Here is a 23,658-nt window from a genome sequence, read left to right on the forward strand (position 1 = left end):
AGAGGGCACAAATACCACCCATGATGTGGGAAAATAAGGTAAACCACATGCATAGGTTCATTCGGTCGCATGTCGATTACCTCCAATTCACAAACCAAGGCTCTGAAAATGTGCACATGCTCTACTATCTTCCCACCTTCGGGCATCTTTAAATTGTTGCATCTTTTCATGATAAGAGTCTTTCTCACAAGTGACGGATCAAAAAATTCTTTCTCGAGCCTTTCATGCATTCTATTTGCGGTCTAGATGGTCTCGTACTCTGATGGGTACAAGTTGTCATAGCGACAAGCCTTATAAGTATATTATTGCGCTCCCACTCAGCACAGGAATCTCTTGTAAGATAATATGTTTTCCCTTTAGGATGAGATAGTCGAGCGTCAGTGAGGATATTATGCAAAGATTCATTATAGAATACATAGCCACTTTCGCTCTTCCGTGAGGCATAATTTGTTTAATCGAATCTCTAGGTCTTTAAAATTTCTGCAATAAATTTTTTTTTTTTTCGTGTTTTCTTGACCTAAAAATTTCAAAAATAATAAAGAAAATAAAATAATAGTAATAAGAAATCCTTGCTCCGATACTAATGAAAGTGGACAATATGAACTAGCACGGTCTATGTGTTTATAGCGCAGAATCGAGTGATCTAACAATGTAGATCACTCTGATCTAACACTTTAAACAGATAAAAATGAAATGAAAAAAGCAATGGTAGAGAAAGTGGGAACAATCGAATTCAGATATGCGATCAAATCTGCTAAAAAACGAGTAGATCTTCTCTCAGATCGGTGCTGGAGCCAGCATGATCCAAAGCAAGTGATATGAGAACAGTTAAAGCAGAAAAGGAAGAAGAGAAGAGAAATTATCAGACCGGGCCGGTTGGCCAGAGATTCTCGAGCCCTCGAGGGCTCACCCCTTTCAGAACCGGTTCCTTTTGCCCTTCTGATTGACTATTTATCAGAAAATCTCTATGGTAGTTGGGTGCTTGTTCCCTAATGATAGTGTAAATCTAGGGTTTCTCTCAGGGAAGGTCTCTCTACTCTCAGGTAGTCTAGGGTTATATATCTCATATTTATCTTTTCTGCTTCTCCTAGGGTTTCTCTTCCATCCTAAAGTTTCTAAAAGTCTTGTCCCTCTTCAATTTCTAACTCTCTCTCTCCCTTTTATGGTCCTCTAAATGGCTTGATATGAGCGAGGGATTTCTTGTGGCAGAGTTATTCCGTAACCAACAAAGCCTTCCGTCAAACCAATCTTTTAATTTTTAAAATTTGGATTTGACCAACGCAGATAGTATCATGCGGCCAAATCACCCAAAATATAATCACAAAACGTAAAAAAAATACTCAAAAAATGCTTGGGTCAAACACAACTGAGCGACACAGGTAGTGACTCCCAGGCGACACGCCTAGCTCAGATCCAACGATTCTAAAACCATTTTTTTATTGGTACTTGTAAAGATGTGTCTTGTGAAGCTCTCAGAAAACATTTGAGTCAAAACAGAGTGTTTTATTATTTTTAATGATTTTTTCCTTAAAAAAGTGTGTTTACTGAATTTCGGGTCAAAACAGGCATCTACTGGGTTCTGGGCTGGCATAATGGTCCCGGCTCACAGGGTAAGTTGTGTGACCTATGGATTTTGGATTTACTAGGCCAATTTGATCCTAAGGGTCTGAGAAAACCACATAACTTGCCAGATTTAAGTGGCGTGTCTACACTATGTAGTTAAAATTTTTCTTTTACGATACCAGTTAGAACACTTATATATGTCTAAGAATTACAATAAAAACTTGAATAAATGAAGGAAAAAAAATATGGATTCTCAGTTGCTACCACTCTTCAAAACCTTACACAATCAAAATTACATCAATTGAGATTGGGAGCAAAAAAATACAAGGAGCAAAAAAATACAAGAAGCATAAAACAAGACAATGTATCTAAAGATAACCTCTAAATGGAATTTGCTACATAAAAGCATGCACAGGAAGATGGGATCTTTCTTCTCCAACTATGTGGGGCATGCTCCTTTTTCTTATAGAGTGCTCTAGACTAAGGGTATGTTGAAATGACCCCCATTGAGATGTTTAATTGTAGTATTGCTAGGGTTAAGGTTTTAGGGTTATGGAGATTCGATCCAAATCATTAATCATAGTTAACATGTGGGGTCAAAGATTTTAATCATATAATCTATAGATCAGCCATCATGATCTAGTGAAAGGTCCTAAAATCTTATCCCTCAGTTTCTTTAATCGAATCCCATCAAATATCTTATGTAGAGAAATATATTATCGATTTTGTTTTACTTTCAAGCAATATACATATTCCTTTTTTGAAATCAATTCATGTTTTTCACAAAACATCCCATTTCACATTTTAAATCAATTATGTGGCTTATTGCACAAGCCACTTCCGTATGGGGTGCCCTACTTATGCAGTTTATACTATGCCCCATGCCCCAATAATGGTGGGCCTAATATGGTAGGCCCTAATGTATTATGGGACCCCATTATATTAAACAATTTTTACATAAAGTTGGTTAGATGCCTCGATCTCGCTTTCTCGGGAACCTTGCTAGAAAACAAGGCCAGGTGGACCAACCGATGAGAGAGGAATTTAAATTAGGTTCAGGACTTCCTCGGGCTGGCTAGCGTGGACGCCCTCTTAGATCACGAAGAAAGCCCCCAGTCTTAAAACTGGTTCGGAATCGCCTCCCTTGGCTTGTATTCTCCTTTTTCTGCAATTACACACATATGGAAAATGTTATAAGACAAGTGGGTCAAGGGACCCCACCTTCCTTTGGTGAATATACACAGGCGTGCACATTCAAAAAGAGGAAGAGAATGGAGGATGAAGATTTGAGTGAGAAGAATTTGATCTAGTGGTGAGACTGATACAGTGACCTGACAAGTAGGTAATTGACCTGTCATGATAGTAAAACGGGTTTGGTAGCTCAGACCGGCTCAATAGAGTTACTACTAGATGACTGTACTAAATACTGACTAGCTAGACACAATGGCTTGTCTCAACCCTTCTTTGTCAAACGAGTGAGTAAGAGAAAGAAAGAAAAAGAACAGAGAGGGAGAAGAGAGGAAGACGAAGAGAAGAAGATAAAACAGAAGAAAAAAAGAGTATGAGAGAAAACCATGAGAGGAGAAGAGGAAAGAAAAGAAAGGAAAGGAGGAGGAGAACACAGGAATGAGAGGAGTGAGAAAACTCAGACGACGATGGCTTCCACCGTCTGTGAAATAAAGAAAGAAGAGAAATAAAGAATGCTAGCAGCAATGGGCTTGTGCTAGTTGTCAGAAAAAGAGGAGAAGGAAAACTCAGATGGCGATGGCTTCCAGCGGCTGTGAAAGAAGGGAAGAAAGAGAGAGAAACACAGGTGGCGATAGGCTGGGTTCTATGTATTAGAAATGAAGAATGAGAAAACTATGGTTCTAAAACAAACACATTGTGCTCTTGAAATGAGGAAGTGTTTGGTAGCGGTCCCTAAGTTGGCTAAGGCTGGGTATGTCACCATCTTCTCTATTAATAAGATGACAGTCAAGAACTGTGGTGAAACTATTATGACAGAACTCCTCAAGAACGAACTCTTTATTATTGAAATGAAAGAAGAAGTTGCTTATGTCTCATATCCTACTCATGAGAATGGTGCTTATTTATAGCACATGCATTTAGGGTACATAAGTTACAAAAGAATAAAAATATTTAGGAAAGATGGTCGTTTAGAAAATTACAATGGGGATTTATCCAAGTGTGTGAATCGTGTGTGCAAGGAAAAATGATAAGGAAAACATCTACCAGGGTACAAAGAGCTTTTAATAGTTTAGAAATCATCCCTAGAGATATATGTGGTCCTATGAATGTGGCAACTAAAAACCGTAAAAGATACTTTATCACTTTCATTGACAACCACTCGGGATATGGCCATATTTACGTATTGCACTCAAAATACAAAGCCACCCAAAATCCAAAGCCCTAGACCGATATAGGGAGTTCAAAGCCGAGGTAGAGAATCAAACCAACAAAAAGATAAAAGTCCTTAAAACCGATAGGGGTGGAGAATACTCTTGAAGTAATATAGAGGGTATCACAAAAGTTATGTAAAACACAAAATGTTTGTAAATGACTTTCATAACATTTCATTTTTGGAAACCCCCCACTCACTACAAACTATTACAACAAATAAATACAATAGTCTTCAATAACGATTTATGCCCTTATAAATCGAGCATAGTGTCTTAAAATTTGAATGAAACAAAACACAACATATAAAGTCCAAAGTAAATGTGCATGAGCATAAAGTAACATTGGGAAGTCAATTTCACAAAAAGCACTATGTGAAAACCGTTATGGTATAAGGTACGACCTATGATTATCACCCACTCTTGATAGCGCAAGAGGATCTAGTTTTGCTCTAATCTCGGGAAGCAAACTCTTACCACCACATGACAAAGTTCTCATCTCATATTTATCCCAAAAACATCTTAATATAGGACCAACTCTAAAAAATGGGGAGAAGTCAAGGCTCAAATGGGGCTCAAATGGGCTCGAAACACACTAGTTTCGACCCTAGACTTTGGGTCCTAACCTGTATTAGACCAAAAGGGTCCATCATTGGTGCAAGGAGATACTCTATAACTCATTGTTATGCTTTTATGCTAGCATTTCTAGCAACATATAAATCTCAACAGTTTGCACAACAAAGAAATGTGAACATAAAAATCTCAACAGTTTGCACAACAAGGGTGTAGAAACTATGCCAAAACAACACGATGAGAATGTCCTTTTCAACCCAAAATTTTAATAAATTAAAAGCAAAAAGGATGAATGAACCAAGCTCATTGTTTTTCACAAATTATAGCAGCTAACATATCATAAAAGTGTGAAGAAAAACTCAATGGAAATACCTGATTAGGTTATATGGTCGGATGCCTCGATCTCGCCTCCCCGGATCTAGGTGATTGGGTGACACGTGTCTCGAGTTTGGAAGACCCGGGACCTCAGACCGCTCTCTCGTGAACCTTGTTCACAAAACAAGGGCAGATGCTGAACTGGTGAGAGAGGAATTTTGAACGTGAGGTGCGGACCAACCACATCTCGGTTTGTGACTTACTCGGGCCGGCTCACACGGGCACCCTCTTAGATCACGATGGAAAGCCCCCCAGCTGCTTCAACCGGTTCAGACTGACCTTCCTTGACCTATAATCTCCTTGTTTTTTGCACAACATTAACATAGTTAATTTGCAAGACAAGTGGACCGAAGGACCCACCCTTGTCTTAGGACAATGCACATTCATATGGAATGAGAAGTTGAGAAATTAGGGTGATGAATAAAAGGAGAAAAGAGAAGGGGACTTGACAAGGGGACGAGACTAGCATGATAGCTGGACAAATACAGTGACCGACTCGGAGTGGTAGAAAGATCGACACGATAAATTAGATCGGTACGGTGACAATACTACTCGAAACCAAGGCCGATATGACTGTCCTAATCTGGTGTGGTAGCAAGATGGGCATGATACTCTGGACCTGCACGATGGTAATACTGCTCGATAGCCAGACCACTATAACAGTACTAGACTGAGTCTATCTTCAGTCAATCGAGAAGAGAAGAAATGAGAAGAGAGTGAAGAGAAGACGCTACACGAAGTAGAGAGAAGGTTCCAGACGACATTAGGCATCGCTGTGCACAGCCGTGGAATAATAGTGTTATGGCCCAAGGTAGCGTTGGGCACTGCTGCTTGCTGCAAAAGGGCGAGCAGTGAACTATAGACGGCGTTAGCTATTGCCATTGGTGACACGAGCATTCATGGGTGGCAATAGGTATTGCTGTCTATGATAGGCACAAAGCGCACAAAAGAATCTTGCGTGTGACGATAGTCATTGTCGTGACCCTTCATTGGCGGCGATAGGCATTGCCATTTGCAATACGCATAAGGTGCAAGAGAAGCTTGTGGACGGCATTACGCATCGCTGCGACCCTTCACGGGCGGTGATAGGCATTGCCGTTTGCGATAGGCACCGGGCGCAAGAGAAGCCTGCAGACGGTGTTACGCATCGCTGTGACCCTTCACGGGCAGCGATAAACATTGCCATCTGCGATAGGCACAGATCATAAGATAAGTCTGAGGACAGCATTACGCATCGCCGCGACCCTTCGAGGGCGGCGATAGGCATCGCCATCTGCAATGGATGAGAAGAATGGGTGAGAACCTACCAAGCGGCGATAGGCATCACTGTCTGTGACCCCATAAGAGGACGAGAGATAGTCTGTCGTCGGCGAAACACATCATCGTGCGTGACGTCAATTTTGGAACCGAAACAGGAGCCCGACCCGTTGCTTGAGCGGGACCCGGCTCACCGTGTGCTCCTTCAAACGACATTATGCACAACGACGACTAACGTCATGCACGAACTATGTTGAAGAAAAGAAACAAATGAAGAGAGAGAGAGAGCTGTTCACGCATGGCACTGCCATGGCCATGCATGACCTTCGAAGTCATAGGAGGAGGAAGAGGGAAAGAGGCATGCACGACACTGCCACTGCCATGCATGGCCTTGAGAAAGACTCAACAAAGGAGACGAAGAGGAAAGAGAAGAAGAGAGAGAAGAAGAGAGGAAAATAAAACCAGAGAAAGAAGAAGGGAAGAGAGAGAAGATACCTTGAAGGTAGGGGGTACTGCTCTAAATTTTCTCTCTCCTCCCTCTCTCCAAGACGCATTCACGAATTCAAGGAAGAATCTCAAATTTTATTACTCAACGTAGAGAATGAAAGGGGGCCCTTTACAATGATTTTTCAGCCTCTTCTCAATGAGAGGTAGCGTCTATTTATATGCTAGGGCTAAAATGTGGGTGGATCACCCAAAACTAACCCTAATTGACGATAATCAAGGTTTATTTAAATTAAAAGAAATAAGAAAATAGGGTGTAAAATGACTGATTTTCCCCTACCGAACAATTTGTAGAATTCCAAAACAGTCATTGCTGCTACCTTAGAACGTGCATGATCTTCCATGGATGATCCGAGGTTACTCTGGTGCCCTTTTGTCTGAAAGATGATTGTTTTCTTGTAGGCCTCGTCATAACAATCGATTTGATACCAACTTCAAGCCATGGATCGTATTTTTAAGCCACAATCATGCGACTTGAAATTTGGATGAAGCTTGAAAACTTCGGATCGATAGTGTGCTCATTTCTTGATGCTTTTCCGTGATTTCTTTGCGGGATCACATTGAGCATGTGGTCACGATCGCATGGCAACAAACGCAGATCGATTTCGTACTCGGATGAAGATTTCGCAACTTTGGAGTTTTGGCCAGAATCTAGAATTTTGGTGTCGAAATTTTTAGTCAGTTTATTTGCTTCATGTGCAAAATCTTACCGTTCATCATGTATCGAACCAGAGATAGCCTTAGACCTTACACATATGATTGAACTAGTCTTGTGTCAATCTGATGCATGAGCATAATTTGGCCGCTCGAGCAGGGCGTGTTGCTGCTGATTTTCTTGCATTTTTATTCACGGATCAGCAACTTCTCTCCAGGTTTTCTCTTGCTCAGGCGTCGTCACGGGGCATGCCACATATCGAAATGCTCGTCTTGACGAGATGAACATGCTCACAAAATTTAAGCATGATTTGACCCGGGATGAATGAGAAATGGACCGCAAAAGTCACTGTTCGTGACTGTCCCTTTAATGGAGACTACTTGCAGTCTGCACGGGAATAGTGTGCGACCTCTCGTGTTTCGGCCTTTTACCCATAACTTCTTCTTTGAGTGTTTGTTTACGCTGAAATTTGACCCTTGAGGGTTTTCAAGCATGTCGGATCCAATGATAATGGTCCCACGTCCATTTGATGCTCCGAGAGTAGGGTTCCAGTCATAGGGGTCCATTTCAGAGTACTAGAGGCTGATTCTGTCAAAAATGTTTCTTAGTCTTGTACTGCCTTAGAGATGTTGGAATGAGACGAAACTTGACAAGAGGCTTTTTGCAGCCCTTATGAAGATCTTTGCTAGTTCTGAATCCATTCTGAGACTATCAAAATTTCTACTGTTTGGCACGCTTTATTGACCAGCTTCTCCCTTCTATTCCGCATTGAGGACCCATGGTGCTGAAAAATGTCTTCAAACAGCATGCCCCACTGCATGTTGAGCTTCGAGAGAAGTGAGAAAGACAACATTCAAAGAATTTCCTCTGGCTTTATTTCTTTTTTTCCCCTAGCCACAGGACCACGTGAACGCCGAGAAGATTCACACAATGTTGTAACTAAGATGCTCAGACGTTTGGATAAAATGTATAGGTCCATCCGTAGAGACTTTAAGGGGAAAATAGACTTTGAGGGATCTTGTCAGCCCTCACGAGACAGTAGGGGTTAGTTTTAAATGTCTTCTCCCTATCATACGAGTTTGCGACATGGAGAGATTGGTATTTAATGTCCTCACCCTATCGGACAGTACCCTTGAGGGCCATTTTGTGTTTTGGAGGGAACTTTCGGTCATTGTCCTCACCCTCAAGGACTCTTCTTGTTTTAGGAGGGATCATTTGGTCATCGTTCTCACTCTCAAGGACTCTCTTTGTTTTTGGAGGGATCTTTTGGTCATCGTCCTCACCCTCAAGGACTCTCTTATTTTTTTGGAGGGATATTTCGGTCAATGTCCTCACCCTCAAGGACTCTCTTTTGTTTTTGGAGGGATCTTTGGTCAACGTCCTCACCCTCAAGGACTCTCTTTTCTTTTGAAGGGATCTTTCGATCAACATCCTCACCCTCAAGGACTCTCTTTTGTTTTAATGTTTGGGATATCTTGAAGGCTCTCACTCCCGGGTGAGCCATCTTGTGTTTTTGATTGGATCTTGGTAGCTAAGGATTTTGTGTGGACCTCGTTAGCCAGAAGTATGCCTGTTTGGCAATTGGGTGTCGGCTAAGGCTGTGATGCTGCGTCAACCTGCTTTATTGATCCAAGCACCCTTTGTGGGTTTTCACCTGGACTGGGAAAGTGGCACCATAAAAGCGGTTTTCAACAACCTCCTTTATTATTGGGCTCTTTTACCCATGACCTTGCAGGGCTATGTCTACACTTTTCACCTGCCCCGGCTTGGACTTATCACCGTTTGGAGACGAGGATGGGAGTGTCATTTTGAACTTGTGAGGGGCAGTTCACATAACCCTTGCTTATAAAAAAAAAAAGGTAAAACCTCATTTTACTGTTTTACCTTCGATAAAATAGTGTGAGAGTTTTAGAGCGAGAGAGGACTCCCGAAAAGAGCTTATGACGAGAATCATAGTGCGCAGAGACTTCATTGGCAACACTTCAATGAGTTTGAAGGTATTTGCAGAGTACTAGCGAATATTTTTTGAGAGTGCCGCAACTTCTACAGAGGGCAATAGTTGCTTTACGGGGATCCACCGAGACATTTCTGGTGAAGAACAATAGCCATTGGAGCTTCTGTGAGAGAAACAATTGTGCGATCATGTTGTGATACTATTTTCAATGTGCACATGGACTATTTGGTGGACTTCTGGCTGTTTTGCGGTCACTAGCAGGTTGCAGAGGCCTCAGGGACGCTAAGGAGGAGAATATGAACTGCTGACACTTGCACAGGGCTTTCCGATGACTTTCCGACTTCTTTGCGATTACTATCAGGCAGAACGGAGCTTGAACAATGGTTATGTCAGAAGTTCTGTTATTTTTTTGGTGACTAGGAGAGTGCAAAGAAGGGAGAAGGAAACCGCAGGGAGATTTTTGGAGAGTTTCCGATGGTTTCTAGGTAGAATTGGTTGCCGGATAAGGGGAAAGAAAAGGGTCAGACAAGGGTCCCTAGTGGGTGGAGAAGTGTTTCCGGTGAAATCTGAAGGGTTGCAGGGGAGGCGAATGGTCATGAGAAGGTTGACCGTCACCGAGAGGCGACGATTGGGGAAACGGAAGAGGCACGAGTTAATGCTCCCTGGGAATTGGGAATGGTGGGATATGTGGCCTCACAAAGCCATGCGTGGCATTAAGTCGCATGCAACGCTGCCTTCGCATGGTGCTAAGCTGTGCACAGAGACAACCACCCTCGGCAGTATGCTGTGCACTGCAATGGTCGCTCGTGGCGTTGGACTGTCCAAGGCGATGGTCACCCATGGCGTTGAGTTACGTGCGGTGATGACCATGGATGGTGATGCCTTGTGGGGTTCAACAGTGATGGCAAATGAGAAGGCCCGGCCATTGTGGTCTGTTGGAAGCCAAGTCCTCCAGCACAATAGTGAAGTCCATGTTGTTTAGAGGAAAGGCGTTCATCATAGGCCAGCTCCTTGCCAGGGATGTCCGCTTCATATGTCTGATAGACTCTATCCGAGTAATTCTTCCCTCTCTTGGAAACCAGCCATACTTCCTAAGATGAATTGAAGTTGACTCGGAAATCGTTGGTCCTTCTTAGAAGTAAGAGTAACACTTCAGTGCGAACATCCTCTTTTCCTCTGAAGCAAGAGCAACTGTTGATACTATATCTGTAACCTCCCTGATAATGGGTTTTGTAATAAAAGAAATGAAGTTCTTTTGAGTTGGGTTACTACTTTTTTTTTTTCCATTCCTTTCTTTTTACTGCCTGCATTGCATTTTAAGAGCACATCAGGGATAGTACTTCTTTAGTTATCACCCATTGATAGGGATAATTGTTTCTTCTTCATCAGAGTTTGCCAGTAAATAGGCCCCATTTAGTGTGGCCTTTTTTTACTATGAAGGGCCCTTACCACTTGGGTTCAAACTTTCCTTTACAACGTCCATGCATGATAATCGGTCTCTTGACTGCTAAAACTAGATCTTCAAGAGCAAATGAGCGAACCTTGACAGACTTTTCAAAGGCTCTCTTCATTCTCTCTTGATTGAGCTCAAGGTTTTGTTAGGCCTCTAGTCTTTTTTCATCAAGAGCATCCAACTCCTTATAACATGACCCTCTCATCTTCAGTCAGTCCTTGATGTATTGCATCATAGAGTGAGGGTATTTGAACCTTGAGGGGTAAAACTGCCTCACCTCTATAAACTAAGGAATAGGGACTAGCGTTTGTAGCATTTCAAGTGGTGGTGCGATAGGCCCACAGAGCCTCAAGCAGCCTCTCATGCCAATTCTTCTTTGACTTCGAAATTGACTTCCGGAGCACCCCGCACAAGGTTTTATTGAATGCGTCAGCTAAACCATTAGCTCAAGGGTGATCTATGATTGATTATTTCCACTCAAAACCGAACTAGTTAACTAGGTGATCAATGAGATGGATTCTGAAGTGGGGGCCATTATCAGAGATTATTTGGTCCAAATCCCCGAACCGGTATATGATATGGTGATGCAAGAAGTTGGCCACAACAGTCCCTGGAACTTGCTTGAGAGGGACTGCTTCAGCCCACGTGGAAAAGTAATCTGTCGCTGCTAAGATGAAGGCATGACCCAAGACAGAAGGAGGGTCGATGGGTCCTACAATGTCCGTACCCCACTGGGAAAAGGGCCATGATGTCACTGTAGGATGGAGAGGTTCCAGGAGTTGATGAATGAGGCTTGAGTGCATTTGGCACACATGGCATCTTTTAACATAGTTTTGGGCATCAGCTACCATTGAAGGCCAATAATAGTCGAGTCTACGTATGCACTCGTAGAGCTTTGGGCCGGATTGATGCAGCCCATAGATACCCAAATGCACTTCTTCCAGTACTTTATCTGCTTCTCTTGCATCGATGCATCTAAAGAGAATTTCGTCAAATGATCGGTGAAAGAGAACATCCCCATCGAGAAGGGTGTACTTGGTAGACACTCGTCGTATACTGTTGCATTCCGCCCGATCCTCAGGTAGCCTTCCATGCTTTATGAAGTTCATGATAGGCTCCCTCCAGTCTTCCACTTGTTCAACCTTTACACATATTGGGTTGAAGAATTCCGGCTCTTGCTTCTCAGCCTTGGATTCTTTACCTCGGGATACTTCCTACTTTGCCTAGATGACATCCTTGGCAGCAAGGAGTGCTCTTAATGGATAAGGTGGGCATTCAGGGAAGACATCTCTCTCATCATTTGCATCTACTTCAGTACTCAAGTCAACATCTCTCCATTCTTTTACCCAAACAGGCATGGGACTTAGAGAGGACAATTGAATGGTGGCCCCGAGCTTTGAGAGCTCATCAGCCGGCGAGTTTAGCCTTCTAGGGATATGACTTAGGGAGAAATCGTCGAACTAGGCCATATAAGATTTGGCCATGTCATGATAAGGCTTGAGAGTATCTTTCATCATAAATCACCTTAAGCTACAGGATGATCAGCTCAGAGTCGCTGAAGATGTTTAGCTGCTCTAGTTCTAGCTCATGGGTGATCTCCAATCCGATTATGAGGGCTTGATATTCAGCCTCATTATGAGAAAATTCCTCTGCGAGTGAGAAGGATAGGGGAATCATTCCACCATTGAGAGTTAAGAACACCACTCCGGCACCCCTCTATCAGACTGGAATGCTCCATCGAAGTACATCTCCCATGGCCGAGTCAGTATCGTACATAAAACTTCTTCATCTGGAAGATCACTTGACAGGGGAGATTTTGAAGGGACTGGCTGCGACACGAGAAAATCTGCTAAGGCTTGACCTTTAACAACTTTTGGTGGTACATAAATGATGTCGAACTCCATAAGCAATAATGGCCACTTGGCCAAGCGTCCTGACAGGCATGGTTAGGTCATAAGGAACATGACCGGGTCCGCCTTTGAGATTAGCTTGACTTCGTGGTCGAGCAAGTAATGACGAAGCTTTTGTAGCTCAAAGATTAAGGCTAGACACATCTGTTCGATGGGAGGGTAATTCTTCTCGGCACCTTGCATCCTGCAACTGAGATAATAGAGCACTGTTTCTTTCCCTGTATCATTTTTCTGTGCTAGGAGTTCCCCAAGTGACTCATCAAGAGCAGTCTCGTATAGGATGAGAGGCCTTCCTAACACCGGCGTGGAGAGTACCAAAGGATTTAACAAGTACTGCTGGATATCATCGAGTGCAGCTTGGCACGCCTCATCCCATATGAAGGGAGTGACTTTCTTCAGGAGGTGTAAAAAGGGCTTGCATTGTCTTGAGAGGTTCGAGATGAACCTTCAAATGTACGTCAACTGCCCTTGGAGAGACTGAAGCTCACGCAGGGTTGTAGGCGGTTGCATGTCCTGGATCGCCTTAATTTTGTCCGATTCAATCTCAAGCCCATGATACCTCATGATGAACCCTGAGAACTTTCCTGAGCGTACTACAAAAGCACATTTCAAGGGGTTCATCTAGAGTTGGTGACACCTCAGCCACTCAAATACCTTTTTAAGGTCCTTCATGTGAGCATCCTTTGTTTCAGACTTCACCACCAAGTCATCCACATAGCACTCAACCTCCTTGTGCATCATGTCTTTGAAGATTATCGTCATGGCTCCTTGATATGTGGGACCAACATTCTTTAACCCGAAAGGCATCACAGTGTAGCAAAAGACACCTTTTGGGGTCAAGAATGTAATGGCCTCTTCATCCTTTGGTTCCATCCTGATCTGATTGTAACCAGAATATCCATCCATGAAGGAGAAGGTTTGGAAATGAGCCGTGGAATCAACAAGCATCTTGGTGAATAGTAGGGAGAAGTTATCCTTGAGGCAGGCAGTGTTCAGGTTGCGAAAGTCAATACAGACCTTGATTTGGCCATTTTTCTTCTTGACTGGGACAACATTTTCTAGACATCTTGGGAATTGGACTTCACATAAGAATCCAGCTTGTTTGAGCTTGTTCACCTTAGCATCAATCAGCATTTCGAGGTCGGGTTTAAACCTTCTTGATCTCTGCTTTATGGGTTTGATGGACAGATCAATACCGAGATGATGGACAACGATTTGAGGGTCTAGACTGGGCATCTCATGATAAATGCTAGGGGAATACATCCCGATTTCCTCGGAGGAGGGAAATATAACTTTCTTTCTCTTCTGGGGACATTTTTATCGAGATGAAAGTTAGCCTTAGGTCGGTCTCATCCCCTCAGTTTATCTCTTCAAGCTCGTCAACTGTGGCTTGACCACCTTCTTCCCACTCTTTCGGAGCTTCTTACAACTCTTTCTCTAGGGATTCAAGATGGTTTTGATCAATATCGAGTGCAGAGACCCATGATTCTGACATTTTTGCTTCTAGGAGGGTCCTAGTGTTTGAGACAATTTTCGATCACTGGCCAAACCAGGGAATGAAAGGGTCAACATCAAACATGAAATCCATGGCATTGTGACGGAGGTCACTCAGTATTTACCCCGAGATGGGTGGTGCTTCATGAACTTGAACCATGTGACTGACCTCATGGGAATAAGAGCTCGAAGATGGCTTGGACTTGGCTTGGGTTGCCAGGGTGTCAGCGACTGTCAAGAATCCAGCCGTTTGGGCCAACATCTTTCTTAGGTGCTTCCGATGCGACTTGCTTATGTTGGTGCCTTTGAGCTCTCTGTCAAAGTCTTGGCACTGCCAAATTGCATATGTGAAAGAGATAAAAGTAGGAGGAGGAGAAGAAATGGAGTTAGAGTGTTCTGGCCTGCTTTTTTTGTCATCGTAAGAATTGGACGCGTGCAGGGGGTATTTTAGGTCTTGCCCCGACTCTGACCTCTAAGGGTTGCTTTTAACATTGTCACCCATATTGGACAAGTCCAGAGCAATTGATGACCTAGGGACATCCACCTGATTGGATGAAGGGATCAGGCGAGTTGCGCCTAGGATTAAGTCTTATAAGGTCGGGAGTGGAGGAAGGGGCCTAAGAAATTCTTCCTTGACTGCTGGCTGACGAATATGATTCCTTCAGTGAGATAACTTAGGTGCTCGTCTCTATTTGGATCCTATGAAAGGTGTTTGGTCTATCCTATCAGGCTGATGAGTAGCCATGACTTGGCGGACTACCTCACGCTTCAAGGACTTGAGCCTACTTCGTCCATGGTAGACTTTCGAGGGCTGAGAAGTCGAGGGCTCTGCTGGGTCTAGTTTAGGTTCATAGGGAACCTGTAGTGGGATTCCTCTTGAATGGGAGTGACAGCTTGGAAGCGTTTTGGGAGAACGACGCAAACAATGTGGCCCTTATGTACTTTATCTACGACTATAACTTGGAACGCATAGCATTTTGCCAGCTCATGACCCCATACCTGGTGATATGGGCACCAAAGATTTTCGGTACCCTAAGCAAGACGCCTAGGCTGCCTGGCGGGCTTGAGAGTGACAAGACACTGTTGGAGCATTGCCTCAAAGAGGGCCTACAGAGGATCTAGCTCGGCACTTCCCTAGGCTTGTGGCGAGAGGTCTTCTTGCACTGGTGGAGCAGGGACTTGAGAGTGTCCTTCTAGGTTACCATGAACTTCTTGGTGCTGCTACATCTTCTTTGCCAAGAGCTCATGGAAGCCAGTGCATTCTCTCAGTTCATGGCCTCATATCAAATGATACAGACACTAGAGGTTCTCAGTTCTTGGAGGCAGGCACTCGAGCGGCCTTGTCGACTTCGAAGTGATGAGTCCTTCTTCGAGCAATATAGAGAATAGTGCATGGAGGACAGCGGGTGCCTCGTCATCCTCTTGGATTGTTACTATGTGGGAAGCCTCAGTTGCCCCGAATGCTTTCTTTAGCTCTTGGAGCTTTATCTGTTGTTAATAAGGGATTCGATAATGTCTTGGAGCATATAACACTTTTGAGTGGGGTGGCCTACGTGACATGTGCAATGTCTCTCATGTGTCTCCTGTCCAACTTGTTCTGGGGATTTGGCCTCCGGAAGTTGGATCATGTTTTGCTCTAGTAATAACTAAAGCAGTGCAGGAACTCACTCCTTCTCGAAAGGGGTACACCTTGTTTTGGCGCAGGATCCATTAGTCACTTTGATTTATATTTTTAGGGGGCGGGACCTTGTTATAGGACTACTGTGTTGTCTTTGCCTTGGTTGTGACTACCCCTTTTGAGAGGTCCACGGTTTGAGGGTTGGCTTTCTTGGTGTCAGTCACGGTGACAACCACACTAATCACCCCTTTTAGCTAGTTGCTGCTATTGTTGGAGTGAGAATTGCAATCCCCTAGTTATTTCCTAAGCTGAAGGGCTGTTGAGGAGATCCACCGTAGTGCTTGGACATACCTTATATACAAACCTATTTAGAACTGAGCTCTGACATGGATGGTGGATTGGATGTCTCAACATGTAGGGCAATTTTAGGCAGCATATTTCTTATGCAGGTCTAAACTGCTTCTCTTTCAGTCATGGGAGTGGCATGATAGATTGTCAACTCTCTCTATCGGGCGATGAACTTATTGACTGGCTCACCAGGCTCTTGGGTCAGAGTGATGAGCTTGATAGTTTTCACATTTCTCTGGATTTCATAGAAGTGCTGGTAAAACAATTGCTCCATTTCTTGCCATGTGTGCACTGAGCATGGAGGTAGCCGAGCATACCACTGGAAGACTGGCGCTTCGAGAGCCTCAACGAACTGATGAAGGAGGAGTCGCCTGTCAGTTGCCATCTCTTGACAAGTTGCTTGGAAGTGAGTGATATGTTAGTGTAGGGATGTAGTTGGTTATGTGCCTCGATCTCACCTCCCCGGATATAGGTGATCAGGTGACAAGTGTCTCAGGTTCGGAAGACCCCGGACTTGAGATCGCTCTCTCGAGAACCTCATTCACAAAACAAGGGAAGGTGTTCAACTGGTGAGAGAGGAATTGAATGTGAGGTGGGGACAAACCTCACCTGGGTCTGTGACTTACTCGGGCAGCCTTGAGCGGGAGCCCACTTAGATCACGACGGAAAGCCTCCCAACTGCTTCAATTGGTTCAAAATCGCCTCCCTTGACCTGCAATCTCCTTGTTTTTTGCACTACACTTTCATGGTTAACAAATGGGTGGGCTGAAGGACCCACCCTTGTCTTAGGGCAATGCACATTCCTAAGAAGTTAGGGTGATGAAGAAGAGAGTTTGAATAAAGAGAGAAAAGGGAAGAGGACTTGATGAAGGGACGAGACTAGCAAGATAGCTGAACTAGTCACCGACTCGGAGTGGTAGAAAGATGGGCATGGTACTCAGGACCAGCATGACGACAATACTACTCAAAAGCAAGGCCGATATGACTGTCCTAATCTGGTGTGGCAGCAAGACGAGCATGGTACTTAGGACTAGCACGACGACAATACTGCTCGACATCTAGACTGCTATGGCACTATTAGACTGAGTCGACCCTCAATTAAGTGAGAAGAGAATAGAATAAAGAGAAGGCATAAGACGACGAAGATATGGGGGTCCCAACGGTGTTTAACATTGCTACCGTCAGCCGTGGAGTAACAGTGTTGCGGCCCTTGAATGGTGCTGGACACTATTGCTCACGGTTAAAGGGTGAGTAGTGAACTACAGATGGAGTGAGGCATCGCCATTGGCAACATGAGAAGGCAGTACACCCCTTCGTGGGTGGCGATGGCTTGTGAAGCGCACGATGATAGCCTCTTGTAAAGCGTGTGACGATAGTTCCTTGACAAAGCACACGGTGTTAGGTTTGGGACGTAAGAGAAGCCTATGGACGGTGATAGGCACCGAGCGCACGAAGGAAGCTCGCGTACGGCGATAGGCACTGAGCGTACAAAAGAAGCTTGTAGACGACGATAAGCACCGAGAGCATGAAAGAAGCTAGCGCACGATGATAGGCCCCGAGCACACGAAGGGAGCTCACAGACAATGATAGGTATTATCGCGACCCTTCATAGGCGGTGATAGGCATCACCGTCTGCGATAGGCACGCAATAGGGTGAGACCCTTGCTGGTGGGAATAGGTATCGTCATCTGGCATCCGCAAGATGTCGAGGATACATCTGCGTATGATGATGAGCAATGCCATCTACGAATGTCGTTGAGAGATAGAGATGAATGAAAAGAATGAGAAAGTTGCTCGCGCATGGCGCTGGTATTGCCATGCACGACCTGTGAAACTACAGGAGAGAGAAGAGAGAGAGAGGCACGCACGGCACTAACACTGTCATGCATGGCCTCTGAGAGAAGCTTAGACAAAAGAAAAAGAGAAGAAGAGAGGAAAGAAGAGAGGAGAGAGAAAAATATTTACCTTAAGCCAAGGGGTACCGTCCCAAAAGTTTCTCTCTCGTTCCTCTCTCTCTCAAGCTGTGACCCAATAATGAGAAAAGATGGAGATTTTATTAAGCAAAGTTCGATCCATGTACAATGAGAGGACATGATATATATAAAGTTTTGCCCAATGGATTGATCAAAATTAAATATAATTGCTGAAAATTAGGATTTAATTTAATTAAATAAAATAAGAAAATAGGGTGCAAAACGATAGATTTGCTCCTTCTTAATAATTGTAGAAATTTTAAAAGAGTCCCTGCTACTGCCCTAGAACGTGTGTGATCTTTCATGGATGATCTAGGGTTGCTCTAGTGCTTATTTGTACGAAATATTATTGCTTTCTTGTAGGGCTCGGCATGACGACTGAATTGATACCAACTTCGAGCCAGGGATCGTGTTTTTAAGCCACGATCATGTGACTTGAAATTTGGATGAATCTTACAAACTTCATATCGATAGTGTGCTCGTTTCTTGATTTTCTTTCATGATTTCCTTGTTGAATCAGTCCCGTGGCAACAAACGCAGCCCGATTTCGTGCTCGAACGAAGATTTCGTAACTTTTGAGTTTTGACCAGAATCTGGAATTTCAACGCCACAATTTGCAGTCACTCATCCGCTTTGTGCATGAGATCTGGCCGTTCATCATGTTTGAGGTTTGGATCAGCGAGAGCCATGTGCCTTATGCACGCGATGCAGGTGGTTTCACATTGATTAGGCCCGCGAGTGCCATGATTTCGCCATTCGAGCGAGGCGTGGTGCTGCTGATTTTCCTGCAACGTTTTTCATAAATCCGCAATTTCTCTCTAGTGTTTCTTCACACTCGGGCGTCGTTACGGGGCGTGACACATATTAAAACGCTCGTCTTGACGAGACGAACACGCTCACTAAATTTGAGCTTGCCGTACCTCTGGCGAGTGAGATATGAGTGTTGCAAGTCACTATTCATGACTACCCCTTTAATGGTGTTTAGATGCAAGGTGGCCACACGAGAATAGTGTGCGAATTTTCCTGTTTTGGTCTTTTACCCATAACTTTTTCCTTGAGTGCTCGATTAAGCTGAAATCCCATAACTTTGTCCTAGAGTGCTCAATTAAGCTGAAATTTGACCCATAGGGGTTTTCGATCGTTCTGATTTCAATGGTAGTGATCCCATAACAATTTGACACATCAAAAGTAGAATTCCAATTATAAGGGTCTATTTCAGAGTGCTAGAGGCTTATTCGACCAAAACTGTTTCTCAGTCTACACTACCTTAGACCTGTTGAAATGCGACAAAAATTGACAAGAGACTTTTTGGAGTCCTTATGACGATCTTGACTAGTTCTGAGGCTATTCTAATATTGTCAAAATTTCCACTGTTTGTTAGGCTTTATTGACCGGCTACTCTTTTTATTCCGCATCAGGGACTCATGGTGCTGAAAAATGTCTTCAAACAACATGCCCTACGGAATGTTGTGCTTCCAGAGAAGCAAAAAGGACAACATTCAACAAATTTCTTCTGGTTTTATTTCTTTTTTCTTCCTAGCCACAGGTCCACGTGAACACCAAGGAGATCCACATAATGTTGTAACTAGGATGCTCAGATGTTTGGATGCAATGTACAGGTCCATCCGTGGAGAATTTAGGGGGAGAAGAGACTTTTGAAGGATCTGTTGAAGTCCTCATCCTCAAAGGACTATTTGAGATTCTGACCGCTGAGGCTTTTGTGTGGACCTCGTTGGCCAGAATCGGGCCTATCTGGCGGCCAAGTGCTATGAGCTTTCGATTGGCATTGTTTGCTGCTACACCAGGTTTTATTTTGACATTCAAGATACCTCTGTGGGCCCTCATCTTCTGGAGTCCAGTATGGGGCTTTTTGTTGGCCGGTCCTGAAGGTCTGGGCCTATTGGCTAGGGAGGGATTTTGACGAAGTGGCCTCATGGCGAGGCATCACCTTAAAGTCTCTGGAAGGTTCTCCCATGGCTTTGTCAGTTTCTTACCTTCGTAAGCATCTTTAGCATTTTGAGGGATTTATTGTTCATCGCCCGCACCCTCAGGGACTCGTTTTGTTTTTTAGGGATTTATTATTCATCGCCTGCACCCTCAGGGACTCATTTTGTTTTTGGTGTTGAAGTGTGGGAGATCCTATGAGGCTCTCACTCCCAGGTGAGCCATTTTTTGTTGTGATTGGATGCTGGTAGTAGAGAATTTTGTGTGGACCTTGCTATCCAGAATTGTGCCTGTAAGGCAATTGGGTGCCGGCTGAGACTATGATGCTGGTTAACCTGCTTTTTGCTTGTCAAAAGTTCCCTTTGCGGGTTTTCACTTGGATTGGGAAAGTGGCATCGTAAAGACGATTTTCAACAGCCTCCTTTATTTTAGGGTTCTTTTACCCATGACCTTGTGGCCATGTCCATCCTTTTCATCTGTTTTTTCTCATGGTGCCCTTTTATGGTGCCTGGGTTTTTGTTTTCATGGAACTCTTTTACTCATGGCTTCGTGACCATGTCTGTCCGTCATTTTTACTCATGGCGTTCCCTTATCCAGGTATACATCATGCTCATTCTTTTTTATGAAGGCGTGTTTAAGGTCATGCCTTCGGGACCTGTGCGAAGCCATTATCGTCATGCAGCCAGGACATGCACTATAGTTTAGGGTCATACAGCTGGACTGTAGTGGTGATGAATGGCAGTCTGTGGAGGCCATGGAGTGAGTATGGTGGTGGTTTTGACTCACTTTAGGGAGATGGCACAAGGCTACCTATGAGAGATGGATGATGTATGAATGGTGGGTAAAAAATGGTGACCCACTAGCTTACGACGAGTATGGATGGCGGGATGGTTCGCCATTTTGTGAGCATGGGTGAGATTCACTAAGGAATGATGGATGATGATAGTGAAGTGAATGGGTTAACTGGGTAAGTAGTGAAGGTGGTGCGCGCACACGAATGGGTTGGTTAGGGAAAGCGTGCATGAAAATGCACGTAAAGGGGGTGTGCGGGTATGTGGGGTCGAGTTTAAGGTCATGCCTCTAGAACCTAAGAAAAGCATTTTAACATCATGTAGTCAGGACGTGCGTTATGGTTTAAAGTCATATAGCTTGGACCGTGGTTATGTAGTTTAAAGTCATGCAACTAGGACCATGTAGTTTAAGGTCATGCAACTAGACTTCCACAACAGTTTATGGGCATATAGTTTGGATCATACAGTTTAGGGTCGTGCACCTAGACCGCTTTAGGTTGATTGCCATGTAGGTGAAGCTCCATGGGGAATAGGTCTGTGGATAGCAATTCAACTCCCTTGGGGATAATGATGGTTAAAACCAACAGGAGGTTTAGATGGAGAAGCAGACCTCACTGGGGATTAGGGGCCAAGTATGACTCCCTAAGGTGAAAGATGGAACTCCATGGCTCATGGGAAAGTAACCCAACTCTTAGGGATAGCTTAGTGTGTGACTAGCCCACATGGGATTAAAGGGGTAAGCATGACTCCAGTGGGATAATAGGTAATGGTATGTGTGTGACTCCGCTAAGAATGGCAAGCTGGAGCACATATGCAACCCCACTAGGGATTGAAAAGATAAGAATGACCGCAACTTCCTAGGGATAATGGGCTGCAATAGGGATATGACTCCTACTGGGGATGAGGGATAGTGGCCTGCATGCAGCTCTATTGGGAACTACAGTCGGGAGTAGAGGTGTAACCCCATTGGGGATAGTGATGTCCATTTCATGCTTAAAGTCATGTGAGTGGACTATGTGCATAGTTTTAAGGTCTTTGTAGCTTGGACCATAGCTATGCAGTTTAAAGTGCTGTAGCTAAGACCATGCAGTTTAAGGTTATATAGTTTGGACCATGGTGCTAAGCCTTTTAATGTTATGTGGTCAGGATGTGCACGAGAGTTTAAGGTCAAACAGTTGGACCGTGGTTATGCAGTTTGGAATCATGCAACAAGGACCACGCAGTTTAAGGTCACGCAACTAGACCTCTGCTACAGTTTAAGGTGATATAGTTTGGACCATAGCTACATAGTTTAAAGACCTGCAGCTAGTACCATGCATATTAGGGTTATGCAACTAGACCTCTGCTACAGTTTAAGGTCATATAGTTTGGATTACTATGCAAATTAAATTCATGCAGCTAGGACCATGCAGTTTAAGGTCGTGCAACTAGACCTCTGTTATAGTTTAAGTTCATATAGTTTGGACCATGGCTATGCAGTTTAAAATCCTGCAGCTAAGACCTTTCAGTTTAGGGTCATGCAACTAGACTTCCACTGTAGTTTAAGGTCATATAGTTTGGACCATGGCTACACAGTTTACAGTCATGCAGCTAGAACCATGCAGTTTAGGGTCGTGCATCTAGACCTCCGCTACAGTTTAAGGTCATATAGTTTGGACAATAGCTATGCAGTTTAAAGTCCTGCAGCTAGGACCATGCTGTTTAGGGTTGTGTAATTAGACCTTCACTACAGTTTAAGGTCATATAGTTTGGACCATGGCTATGCAATTTAAAGTCCTGCAGCTAGGACCATGCATTTTAAGGTCGTTCAACTAGACCTCTGCTACATTTTAAGGTCATATAGTTTGGACCATTACTATGCAATTTAAAGTCCTGCAGCTAGGACCATGCAGTTTAAGGTCATGGAACTAGACCTCTTTATGTGGGAAGTGAATGTGACTCCATGGGGAACAGGGTCGTAACTAGAGACTTGACTCTCTGGGGATACAAAGTGGCGGCCCGCCTGTGGGGATGACGGGTTATGTTATGGGGAAAGTGGGAAAAATCCACAGTCGACAGTGCTATAGCATGCGCATGGAATTAAGTTTTAGATGACACGCGCATGACATTAGGCCATGGTGAAGCTCGCGACGATGTCTTCCTATGAAGTGCACAGTGATTGCCTCTGTGAAGCGCATGACGATAGCCTCTGTGAAGCGCACGACGATAGCCTCCTGTGAAGCGTGCGGTGATAACCTCATGTGAAGCATGCAATGATAGCCTCTATGCGAAGCACGCGGAGATAGCTTTTGGTGAAGGCTGCAATGATAGTCCTTTGTGAAGCATGTGGTCATAAGGCATGACAATAACAACGGGTTCATGAGGCACAAGCGGTGATGACTTGCATTCGGGACTCGGGCTTGACCCCCCCCCGACCTGGACCTATCACCATCTAAAGAAGAGGACTGGAGCATCATTTCGAACTTATGAGGGGCACTTCATGGCACTATTGAATATAAAAAGGGGGTTACCATTATACCGAAAGGTAAAACAGTGAAGAGAGCTTTTTAGAGAGAGAGCCAGAGCTTCTGTCAAGAGACTACCGGCAAGAGTTTCCCGGCCAAAACTCGCAGCGTGTAGGGTGTCAGGAGATTTCCAGTGAGCTTGAGTAGGTAGTGGCTCTTCACAGAGTGCTTGCGAACTTCTTCAGAGAATTCTGAGCAGGGAACATGGAACTTCTCAGGGCTTCACTGAGACTCTGGCAAAATTGCGAGAGTCGCAGTGGTACACTGCTGGAATTCTACTGCTTTTCTGGTAGTTCTGTGATTGTTGGCAAGTTTCCAAAGGGTCTTTTAGTTATTGGAAGAGAAG

Source organism: Amborella trichopoda, chromosome 2 (genome assembly GCF_054954075.1).
Source record: "Amborella trichopoda isolate Santa Cruz 75 chromosome 2, AtrichopodaSantaCruz75HAP2 v2.0, whole genome shotgun sequence".
NCBI classification, from domain to species: Eukaryota; Viridiplantae; Streptophyta; class Magnoliopsida; order Amborellales; family Amborellaceae; genus Amborella; species Amborella trichopoda.